The sequence below is a fragment of the Pseudophryne corroboree genome, chromosome 2, assembly GCF_028390025.1.
Source record: "Pseudophryne corroboree isolate aPseCor3 chromosome 2, aPseCor3.hap2, whole genome shotgun sequence".
Taxonomy (NCBI): Eukaryota; Metazoa; Chordata; class Amphibia; order Anura; family Myobatrachidae; genus Pseudophryne; species Pseudophryne corroboree.
In genome coordinates this window covers 178,091,804-178,104,336 of record NC_086445.1, presented here as the reverse complement: position 1 = coordinate 178,104,336, position 12,533 = coordinate 178,091,804, and positions in this window count along the sequence as shown.

The window sequence follows — 12,533 nt, the reverse complement described above, 5'->3', positions numbered from 1 at the left end:
GCTGTACAGGGGTACTGTACAGGGGTGCTGTCCTGTGCTGTTAGGGGTGCTGTCCTGTGCAGTTAGGGGTGCTGTACAGGTGTACTGTACAGGGGTGCTGTCCTATGCTGTTAGAGGTGCTGTCCTGTGCTGTTAGGGGTGCTGTACAGGGGTGCTGTCCTGTGCTGTTAGGGGTGCTGTCCTGTGCAGTTAGGGGTGCTGTACAGGGGTACTGTACAGGGGTGCTGTCCTGTGCTGTTAGGGGTGCTGTCCTGTGCAGTTAGGGGTGCTGTACAGGGGTACTGTACAGGGGTGCTGTCCTGTGCTGTTAGGGGTGCTGTCCTGTGCAGTTAGGGGTGCTGTACAGGGGTGCTGTCCTGTGCTGTTAGGGGTGCTGTACAGGGGTGCTACTGTCCTATGCTGCACAGGAGTGCTGGGTGCTGTCCTGTGCTGTTAGGGGTGCTTTCCTGTGTGCTGTAAAAATAAAGGGGCGCTGTCCTGTGTAAAAAAGAAATATATTTTTTCAATGTAAGATTATTTCTCCTTATGCATTATTTTAATATAATAATCTGAGATTGTGTTTTGATCATCCTCATGAAAATTCCAGTGGAATAAATAGGCATTGAAAGGGTGTATAGCCACTGACTGCCATGTAGTGATTCTTTATGGCAGTGGCGCCTTCACACTTTTTCACCTGAGGGACTGTGTATTTGGGATGGGAAGGGGGGGTTTCAGAAGATTTTCTTAGAGTGCTGAAAATCCTTGCACCGGCCCTGCACACAGGTATGGTCATATGTGTGTAACTGGGAGCTGTGAAATACAGAAATAAAGCATCTGCCACAAAATATGTAAATAAAAATGCAATTAAAAAATGGAAAAAAAGAAACCCACAACATTTTCACAAAATAAGTCTCCAGACTCCGTGGAGGGGAAAAATATCCAATCTTGATCCTGTGGTATAAAGCAGTTTATTTGCATCCCAGCATGAAATCTGATATTATCGTAATCCCTGAAAATGGAGAAGGGGGTACAAATTCGGAAGCTTTGGCCCTTAGTTTTTCAGTTTGTCCAGTAATGTGGCAATTATACATTTACTTAAAGTCCTTTCTGTTCCACACCAAGGCCCTCATTCCGAGTTGTTCGCTCGCAAGCTGCTTTTAGCAGCATTGCACACACTAAGCCGCCGCCTACTGGGAGTGAATCTTAGCTTAGCAAATTTGCGAACGAAAGATTCTCAAAATTGCGAATAGAAATTTCTAAGCAGTTTCTGAGTATCTCGACACTTACTCTGCCACTGTGATCAGTTCAGTCAGTTTCGTTCCTGGTTTGACATCACAAACACACCCAACGTTCACCCAGACACTCCCCCGTTTCTCCAGCCACTCCCGCGTTTTTCCCAGAAACGGCAGCGTTTTTTCACACACTCCCATAAAATGGCCAGTTTCCGCCCAGAAACACCCACTTCCTGTCAATCACACAACGATCACCAGAACGAAGAAAAAACCTTGTAATGCCGTGAGTAAAATATCAAACTTCTTAGCAAATTTACTTGGCGCAGCCGCAGTGCGAACATTGCGCATGCGCAGTTTGCGGAAAATCGCTGCGATGTGATGAAAAAGAACGAGCGAACAACTCGGAATGAGGGCCCAAGATAGGAGTGGAGGTGAAAGCCTGTGTGTTGTTCTTGATTGCATGTGCCTCTCTAATTTTTAATCACCTTCTTCACACTGTCCTCTTCCTCTTGCCTCTTCTCATAATGTGAACGCACGCAGCCGCTGTGACCTGGGCAGCGACCCGGACAGCTGTGAGATGCTTTTGTACTTCTGCGGCGGGGGGGGCCTTACATGTGGGACGGACTAGCCTCCGCATGTCAGTGTGCCTGATCGTAGCCCTGCTAAATTTTGGGCTATGATCAGGTCTGAATTAGGCCCTTAGTGACTTCAGTATAAACTGTGCTGTTCTCATCCCTCACCACATCATCCTCCTGCACTAGTGTTCAATGATATCCCTAGTCGCTATTGCTGTAAAGCATCTCAGACCTAAAGACTTCCTTATTTTCTGGCGTAAATATTAAAGTATTATGAGTTGGTTTTAGTGTGTGAGTGGCTACAGATAAGTACAGTACATGGGTGGTGATCATGCAAAAAATGGTAACTTCAGCCCTATTACTATGTGCAGATCATATCTTATATGCCATCACACTCCGCATAGTCTAGAACTGAGCACACAGAAGTATGGGCAACATCTGCACTTGCAACTGAGAAGGTGTAACTGGGCTGTAAGGGGGCATTCCTACTGGAGAAAAGCTAAGTGAGGGCATGTTGATACAGTTGCGGTCTATGCTGCATTGGACGTGAGCGTAAATACGCCTGTTCTGAGTAGAGATGTGTGCGGCGGGCACTTTTCTTGTTTTGTTTTTTGTTTTTGGTTCTGCTTCCATTCTCATGCTTAGGATCTGGATTGGTTTTGCCAAAACTACCCTTTTCGTGCTTTGGTTTTTGATCTGGATGATTTTTGAAAAAAAACACAAAAACAGCTAAAATCACAGGATTTGGGGTAATTTTGTACCTACGGTATTTCCGTAAGAGGTTGTAAGCTGTGTGCCTCTTACGGAAAGCAGTGATACATAACGTAGCCTGCCTAGGAACGAGTTGGCGTTTGCAAGATGCTGCTACTGGTGCCGCTGCTGTTGTTGCTGCCAGAGGCAATACATCTACCCAGTGGCCTGTCACAGTCATATAGTCCTTAGTCTGCCCTGTTCCACTGTTCCACTTGTCCACATGTCCGTGGTTAAGTGGACAGTGGGTGCGACTGCATTTTTTAGGACACTAAGGACACTATTTCTGACACCTCTGTACATTATCGGTATCACCTGCCTAGTAAAGTGTAATCTAGATGGAATTTGGTACCGGGGACACACTACCTCTATCAATTCTCTAAGTCCCACTGAACTAATGGCAGATACCGGATGCACTTTTAACACCAACGTAGCTGTCAATGTCTTAGTTATCCGCTTTGCAACAGGATGACTGCTGTCATATTTCATCTTCCTTGCAAAGGACTGTTGGACAGTCAATTGTTTAGTTGAAGTAGTACAAGTGGTCTTCTGCCTTCCCCTCTGCGATGACGATTTACTCCCAGCAGCGGCAGCAACAGCAGGCATACCACTCAAGGATCCTCCGGAGGAATCCTGGATAGGAGAGGACTCCTCAGTCTTGCCAGTAACATGGCCTGCAGGCAGGGGCGTAGCTAGACCATAGTGGGCCCCATAGCATAATTCAGAAAGGGCCCCTTTTGTATTCAACAAGTGTGACAGGGATGGTGGCAGAGAGGGGAATGGTGTGCAGCACCAGGCAGGGTGTACACTGAAGTGTTAGCTATACATACATATATATGTATTTATTATAAAATATATGCATACATATATAAGTACACACACATATATGGAGGCTAGGAGGTGTGTCGAGTCGGCATCGTGACAAGCACAGTGAGCCCGCAAATAGCACCTTGCGCTCGACAGGTATACCCAACCCATATACACTGCAGACTATCCCCTACCTTCAAGTTCAGAGCATGCCAATACCCCAAATCAGCCCCCCATCCCCTCTCTCCTGCACCCTCATCAGAAAGCCGGCACACACACTGTCCACATCAGCGGTGGCTAACACCCCAATACATCCTGCACCAGACATACCTCCCACCCCTGCACAAACCCCCATTCATACCTCATGTCACGCACCAGACCGCAATGGACAGAATCATCACTTCTCTTCCCTCCACGAAACAGTAGAAGCGGCAGGTGGGCGAGCAGCGGCGTGTTTGTGGTTATTTGGGGGGGGGCGGCGGACAAGCGGCCGCAGGCGGGCCGGTGGACGTGTGGCTGGGCGGGTGCATGAGTGATTGCGGGTGGGCAGGTTGATGATCGGCTGCGGGCGGGCTGGTGAACGAGTGGCTGCAGGTGGACAAGTGGCTCCACAAGTCGTCCGAGGCCCCATAAACAGAGAGGAGATCGGAACTAGCTTCATGCGCTGCTGTCTGCCCTGCTTGGACATCCATGCCTCGTCCCATAGACTTCTCAGCAGAACAGTCAGCAGCGCATCAAACTAGTCTCCGTTCCGCAACCTAAACTTTGCGTGCCAGGGTGAAGGGAAGCTACGGGCCCTGCTGGCTCTCGGGTCCAGAAGCAGTTGCATCCCCTGCACCTATGGTAGCTACGCCACTGCCTGCAGGAATACTGACGTTCCTGACTGAGGAGGAAGTTGACTTTGAGGGAGTTGGTGGTGTGGCTTGCAGGAGCTTGGGTACAAGAGGAAGAAGGGATTTAGGTGTCAGTGGACTGCTTATGCTCTTACCCAAAGTTTCTGAACTTGACAATGACTTCTGATGAATGCGCAGCAGGTGATGTATAAGGGAGGATGTTCCTAGGTGGTTAATGTCCTTACCCCTACTTATTACGGATTGACAGAGGCAACACACGGATTGATACCTGTTGTCCAGATTTGTGGAGAAATAATTCCACACCAAACAGGTGGCTTTTTTGGTATTTTGCCCAGGCATGACAATGGGCTTATCCATCCCACGGACAACAACTGTCTCCCCGGTGCCTGATTTAAACAAACCACATCACCATCAGAATTCTCATTGTCAACTTCCTCCTCAGCGCCAGCAACACCCATATCCTCATCCTGGCGTACTTCAACAGTGACATCTTCAATTTCAATATCAGAAACTGGACTGTGGGTGCTACTTCCAGCACTTGCAGAGGGTGTGCATAAGGTGGAACACCTCCAGTGTTGGGAAGGTCAGGCATCGCAACCGCCGACACACTTGGACTCTCCTTGGGGATTTGTGATACCATCTTAGAACTAGTGATGTGCACCGGAAATTTTTCGGGTTTTGTGTTTTGGATTCGGTTCCGCGGCCGTGTTTTGGATTCGGACGCATTTTGGCAAAACCTCCCTGGAAATTTTTTGTCGGATTTGGATGTGTTTTGGATTTGGGTGTTTTTTTTCAAAAACCACTCAAAAACAGCTTAAATAATAGAATTTGGGGGTAATTTCGGTTTCATAGTATTATTAACCTCAATAACCATAGTTTCCACTCATTTTCAGTCTATTCTGAACACCTCACACCTCACAATATTATTTTTAGTCCTAAAATTTGCATCAAGGTCGCTGGATGACTAAGCTAAGCGACCCAAGTGGCCGGCACAAACACCTGGCCCATCTAGGAGTGGCACTGCAGTGTCAGACAGGATGGCACTTAAAAAAATTGGCCCCAAACAGTACATGATGCAAAGAAAAGAGAAAAACAGTTGCACTGTGGTCGCTGGATGGCTAAGCTAAGCGACACCACCACCTCAATATCACAGGAATATTTGTACTAATCAATGGTATTATTGGTCCAAATCACTGGAAGAAAATGACAAAATCACAGGAATTTTTCGTTCTAATCAATGGTATTATTGGTCCAAATCACTGGAAGAAAATGACAAAATGACAAAATCACAGGAATTATTCGTTCTAATCAATGGTATTATTGGTCCAAATCACTGGAAGAAAATGACAAAATCACTGAAATTATTTGGCAAGATCACTGTAATTAATAATTATAAATCACTGATATTAATTGGTAAAATCTCGCTATCGTCTGCCTACTGAAGTGAAATCTAGATGGGATTTTGTACCTGGGACACAATAACTTCATCAATTGTCTAAATCCCAATGCACTAATGGCGGAAAACGGGTGCACATCTAACAGCGCACTGATTATACTGAGAACTGATTATACTGATCACTGATGATACTACGGAGAACTGACACTGAGCAGCGAGAACAGCACTGGACTATTGTACTGTAGTATACTGGTCACCACAATGCAGCAATGACACTGAGCACAGATATTAAGCATGGATCAGGATACTAGAAGTGACACGGTGTAGCAAGATAACGCTATGGCCTACTGTACTGTACTACTATATACTGGTGGTCACCACAATGCAGCACTGTACTACTATATATTGGTCACAACAATGCAGCAGATATTGAGCACTGATCAGGATACTAGAACCGAGTCTGACTCAGAGCTGCAAGATACGGCAATGGCCTACTGTACTATACTACTATGTACTGGTGGTCACCACAATGCAGCACTGTACTACTCTATACTGGTCACAACAATGCAGCAGATATTGAGCACGGATCAGGATACTAGAACTGAGTCTGACATGGAGCAGCAAGATACAGCAATGGCCTACTGTACTGTACTACTATATACTGGTGGTCACCACAATGCAGCACTGTACTACTATATACTGGTCACAACAATGCAGCAGATATTGAGCACTGATCAGGATACTAGAACTGAGTCTGACATGGAGCTGCAAGATACGGCAATGGCCTACTGTACTGTACTACTATATACTGGTGGTCACCACAATGCAGCACTGTACTACTATATACTGGTCACAACAATGCAGCAGATATTGAGCACTGATCAGGATACTAGAACTGAGTCTGACATGGAGCTGCAAGATACGGCAATGGCCTACTGTACTGTACTACTATATACTGGTGGTCACCACAATGCAGCACTGTACTACTCTATACTGGTCACAACACTGCATAAAATATTGAGCACGTATCAGGATACTAGAACTGAGTCTGACACGGAGTAGCAAGATACAGCAATAGCCTACTGTACTGTACTACTATATACTGGTGGCCACCACAATGCAGTACTGTACTACTATATACTGGTCACAACAATGCAGCAGATATTGAGCACTGATCAGGATACTAGAACTGAGTTTGGCACGGAGCTGCAAGATACAGCAATGGCCTACTGTACTGTACTACTATATACTGGTGGTCACCACAATGCAGCACTGTACTACTATATACTGGTCACAACAATGCAGCAGATATTGAGCACTGATCAGGATACTAGAACTGAGTCCAACACGGAGTAGCAAGATACAGCAATAGCCTACTGTACTGTACTACTATATACTGGTGGCCACCACAATGCAGTACTGTACTACTATATACTGGTCACAACAATGCAGCAGATATTGAGCACTGATCAGGATACTAGAACTGAGTTTGGCACGGAGCTGCAAGATACAGCAATGGCCTACTGTACTGTACTACTATATACTGGTGGTCACCACAATGCAGCACACTGAGCACACATATTGAGCTTTTCAGGCAGAGAATGTAGCCACGTCCTCTCTGCTCAATCAACAATGCACGAGTGAAAATGGTGGCGACGCGTGTCTCTTTATATGGAATCCGAATCTCGTGAGAATCCGACAGCGGGATGATGACGTTTTCCCCCGTTCAGGTTTTGTGTGTTATGCGGAAGAACCGAGGCTGCCTCGGACCCGTGTAAACCAAGTGAAGTTCGGGGGTTTTCGGATCTCGACAAACCAAACCCGCTCATCTCTATTTAGAATGCACAGTTCTTTTCTTTGCTTTTTCCAGCTTAACTCTTATCATTTTTGTAACCGGAGGATGAGGGCTTCCATCGCCATGTGAAACTGAACCACTAGTCATGAACATAGGCCAGGGCCTTAGCGTTTGTTGCCACCTCATGTCGTAAATGGCATATTGGCAAGTTTATGTTTGTCCTCAAACCATTTATATTTCTTTTTTTGGGTCTTTATACTGAACTTTGGCTTTTTGGATTTTACATGCTCTCTACCATCACATTGGACATCAGCCTAGGCAGACAACGTTGATGGCATTTCTTCATCTATGTCATGACTAGTGGCAGCAGCTTTAGTACTAGGAGGAAGTGGTTCTTGATCTTTCCCTATTTTATCCTCCAAATTATTGTTCTCCATTATTTTTCTGGAGTAATATAACACAATATGCAGCACATGACAGCATATCTCTGCACCACACAGGGTAAACCCTGTAAAAATTATTTGGATTAAATATTAATAACCCCCTTTAACTGGAGTACATAATGTACCACTGGACTTATACGGCAGTATTACTGGACTTATACGCCAGTACCACTGGAATTTTACGGCAGTATCACTGGAATTATACGTTAGTACCACTGGACTTATATGGCAGTACAACTGGACTTATACGGCAGTACCACTGGACTGGATTTATACGGCAGTTACACTGGAATTATACGGCAATATCACTGGAATTATACGGCAGTACCACTGGACTTATATGGCAGTACCACTGGACTGGATTTATATGGCAGTATCACTGGACATATACGCAAGTACCACTGGAATTATACGGCAGTATCACTGGAATTATACGACGGTACCACTGGACTTATACGGCAGTAACTCTGAACTGGATTTATATGGCAGTATCACTGGAATTATATGACAGTACCACTGGATTTATACGGCAGTACCACTGGACTGGATTTATACGACAGTATCACTGGACTTATACGCCAGTACCACTGGAATTATACGTCAGTTTCACTGGAATTATACTGCAGTACCACTGAATTTATACGGCAGTACCACTGGACTGTATTTATACGGCAGTATCACTGGAATTACACGGCAGTATCACTGGAATTACACGGCAGTACCACTGGACTTATACGGCAGTACCACTGGACTGGATTTATACGCAAGTGCCACTGGATTTTTAAGTCAGTACCACTGGACATATTCGGCAGGATCACTGGAATTATATGTCAGTTCCACTGGACATATACGGCAGTGTCACTGGATTTATACGGGAGTACCACTGGACTGGATTTATATGCCAGTACCACTGGATTTATACGGCAGTACCACTGAACAGAGACGGCAGTACCACTGGATTTATAAGGCAGTATAAATGGACATCACAACACAGCACCACTGGACTGTATTTATACAGCAGCACTGGACATATGGCAGCAGAGGACATCACCATTGTGACTGGACTGATGCAGCACAAAACACTACCACTGTACTGATGCAGGACAACACAGCATCACTGCACTGGACTTATACAGCTACACTGGACATATGACAGCAGAGGAAACCACCACTGTGACTGGACTGATGCAGCATAAGACACTACACTGGACTGAGCAGCACAATACAGCACTGGAATCGCCACCCCACTTACCCTCCCGCACAGACACTGAGGACGTAGACACGTCCTCTCATTACACTCTTCAGGACTGGAGTGAAAATGGAGGGGAGATGGGGGTTCATCTCTAGTTTTCAGGCATTACAATTGCTGGCTGCTGCAAGTCTACACTGATGATGATTACAGGTATCAAACCAAGGGTTAGATGTACTAAGATGTACATGGAGAGAAATAAAGGACCAGCCAATCAGCTCCGTTCTTTTTTCAAACACAGCCTCTAACATGGCAGTTATGAGCTGATTGGCTGGTACTTTATCTCTCTCCAATGCTTAGTTCATCTTACCAATTGTGTAGGAATTAATTTCATAAGTATCGGTGTACGAGTGGTGCCATAGAACAGGGTGCATGACCCTGTGGATGGCACCATCGATACCCTATGGCACCTGCATGTGGCTTGCAGGGTGCATTCTAGCACTGCTGCTAAGCTGCCTGGAGCATCCAAGGAACACTCAGTCCCGGCACATTGCAGCCTGTGGAGCTGCGTGGAGCGTTATTAGGATACTTTGCCTAGAGCTGGATGCCACTCTCCCTAGGTGGGATGTCATGACATCACAGGTTTAGGGGGCGTGGTCAGTATAAGAATGGATAGAGCCCTGTTCTGGCCCTGGTAGGGGGATGATATCGGAATCCAGACGCTTCAGATGCCAGTGGTCAGAATACTGACACCTGGTAGGTAAGTATTCTAAGCATCCCCCCTCTCTCCCCCCCTAACCCTCCCTCTTTCCCCGCAGCCTTACCCTAACTCTCCCTGCTTAGTATCTAACCCTAACCCTCCCTCTCCGCAGCTTGTCCCCAACCCCTTAATGCCTAATGGTCCGGTGGTCCCCAAACTATATTGGATCACGGCGCCTAGAATATCAGAATTTTTTCGCAACACACCTAGGCCAAAAGTTTCTTATTGGGCAATTTGGAAAAAATATTAAATTAAGTAAATTGTATTTATACTGTATGTCATCCTTAGGTTCAGTTATGTGGTGAGGGACAGGATTTTCTTCCGTCTGTCCACAAATCTTATGATTGGTTGCCACCAGCACTGGTTTTGCCGAGTGTGGTATATTAGATAGTCTAGACTTAGGTCGACAGTGTCTAGGTCGACCACTATTGGTCGACAGTAAGTAGGTCGACATAGTTTTTAGGTCGACATGGACTCTAGGTCGACATGTAATAGGTCAACATGAAAAAAGGTCGACATGTTTTTTTTTAAATTGTGTCGTTTTCTTCATAGAGTGACCGAACTCCCCAATTAGTGCACTGTGTCCCCTCGCATGGCTTGCTTTGTTGGCCATGCTTCGAGAAAGATGCCTCGCTGCGCTCGCCACAGGTTACCATTCACAATTGTAGTCCACGTGGATCATAAAGTATGAAAAAGTTCAAAGAATGAAAAAAAAATGAGAACAACTCATGTCGACCTTTTGTCATGTCAACCTAGAAACCATGTAGACCTACTTACTGTTGACCAATAGTGGTCGACCTAGACATTGTCGACCCAAGTCTTGTTGACCTAGAGACCAGATCCCGGTTTTACCTACTACATTGGCCGTAAATTATTTGAATTGGTCCTGGACCGCCAACCTGAGGTACCCCTTGAAGTGTTCCAAGGTACCTCAGGGTGCCACAGCACACAGTTTGAGAACCTCTGGCCTAACCCTTTCTTTTTCATGCCTACCCCTAACACCCCTCTGCTTCCTAACCCTAACCCTCCACTTAAGCCCCCCGCCCCCCCTCCCCTTCCCCAGCCTAGCCTAGCCCCTCCCCGTCATAGTTATGATCGGGATGCCGGCAGTCAGGGCAGGATTCCATCACGTCATTGTCATCGGTGTCGGTATCCCGGTGTCGGTCTTGTGACCAGTGTCAGGATTCCAGTATAAGTATTCTGACTGCCGGCATCCACAGTGCCAGTATGCTAACCAGATCCCCTGGTAGGAATAGGTACGGTGGGCACCGCAAGATGCTTTCCTATAAATGATGCGTCTTCTTTTGCAAAACCAAATCTAGTTTTTGCTGATCAGTCACATAGCTGCAGTACCTGTGCCCAGGGCCGGGGTAATAATGGAAGGTGGGGGGGGAATGCAGTTGCAGCTCCAGGCCTCCCCATCACACACTGCCACCTTACATAATACTGTATAATATGCAAAAAAATATCAATATCAATAGGTAGGAACCATCAAATGCGCACACTGCCAAAGCTGCCTGTAAAGAGGACACACGTAAGGAGAACCTGACTGCTTAACTAAACAAGTAATGCAACCAAAAATTGTAATGTCTTTTCTATTGGACACCATCTCCTCTTCTCCAACCACAGTGCAATTGTGGGTTTGTCAGAACATATGGAGCCTGTTAATCTCTCCTTCTTCACAATCTCCCACAAGACGTTATAGTCAGATGCATAAAATAGGTGAGAGGCAAAAATGTATTTTGGACATTATTCAGCTTCAATTGCAGTTTTGCTAAATTAGTACAGGGCAAGGTCGCCCAGCATGCAAATGGCCACCAGCGATGCGTCCGCAATGCAATTGCACTGCTGAATTAGGGATGCCTCCTGCTTGTGCAGCCTGGATGCGAAGGCGCAGAGTGTCCATGTTTCCCGTTTCAGCGGCCATGTGATGCGTCACGTGGCCACACCAAAAATGGCCCAGATGGGCCCCTGTTTATGCTATACCACCTCCGCAATGCCGCTTTGCCACCACCGACTACCCTGCGCATGCATCTGCCTGTCAATCATGCAGAGGCATTCGCACCACTGAGATGCGAACGCATCTCCTGGCCCGGGCACGCGCAGCACAAGTGCTGCATATGCACACTGGCCCAAATTGTCAGTTTGCGATCTCATCTCAGATGCGATCCATACTGAATAGGGTCCATAGGGTAGTACGCTTTAATCTAAACATGCAGTTTTTAAAAAAAAAGTATAAAGGTATAAAAATCACACATAACAGATAAGCATTCCACAAGATGGTCTGAATAAAGGTGAAATTACCAACTGTGCATAAACCAATGTAAATTAGCTCTCTGTATAGAATAGATGTTTAAAGAAATACCTGCGGGTGTCCCCGATCACAACCACGGCATAGCTCCAAGTCAGGCAATGACCCCGATCCTTCACCATCTACCGGATAGTCCACACAAATCCCAACGCATTTCTGGGATCTTTTTGAAGGCCAGGAGTAGTGTGCGAGGTGCATCATCGCTTGGAGAATGATAAAATAGAGAGCGGAAAAGTACCAGCCAATCCGCTCCTAACTATCATTTTTTAAACCGCATGTAACATGACAGGAGCTGATTGCTGATTGGCTGGTACTTTTTCTCTCCCCATTTATCACTCTCTAAGCGACGATGCATTTAGCCCAGTGTGCCTTTTCTGAGGCCACACCCCACTCTACCCAGCCGGGTGCGACTGATCCACGCCAAATATCCGTCTTGCTCCAG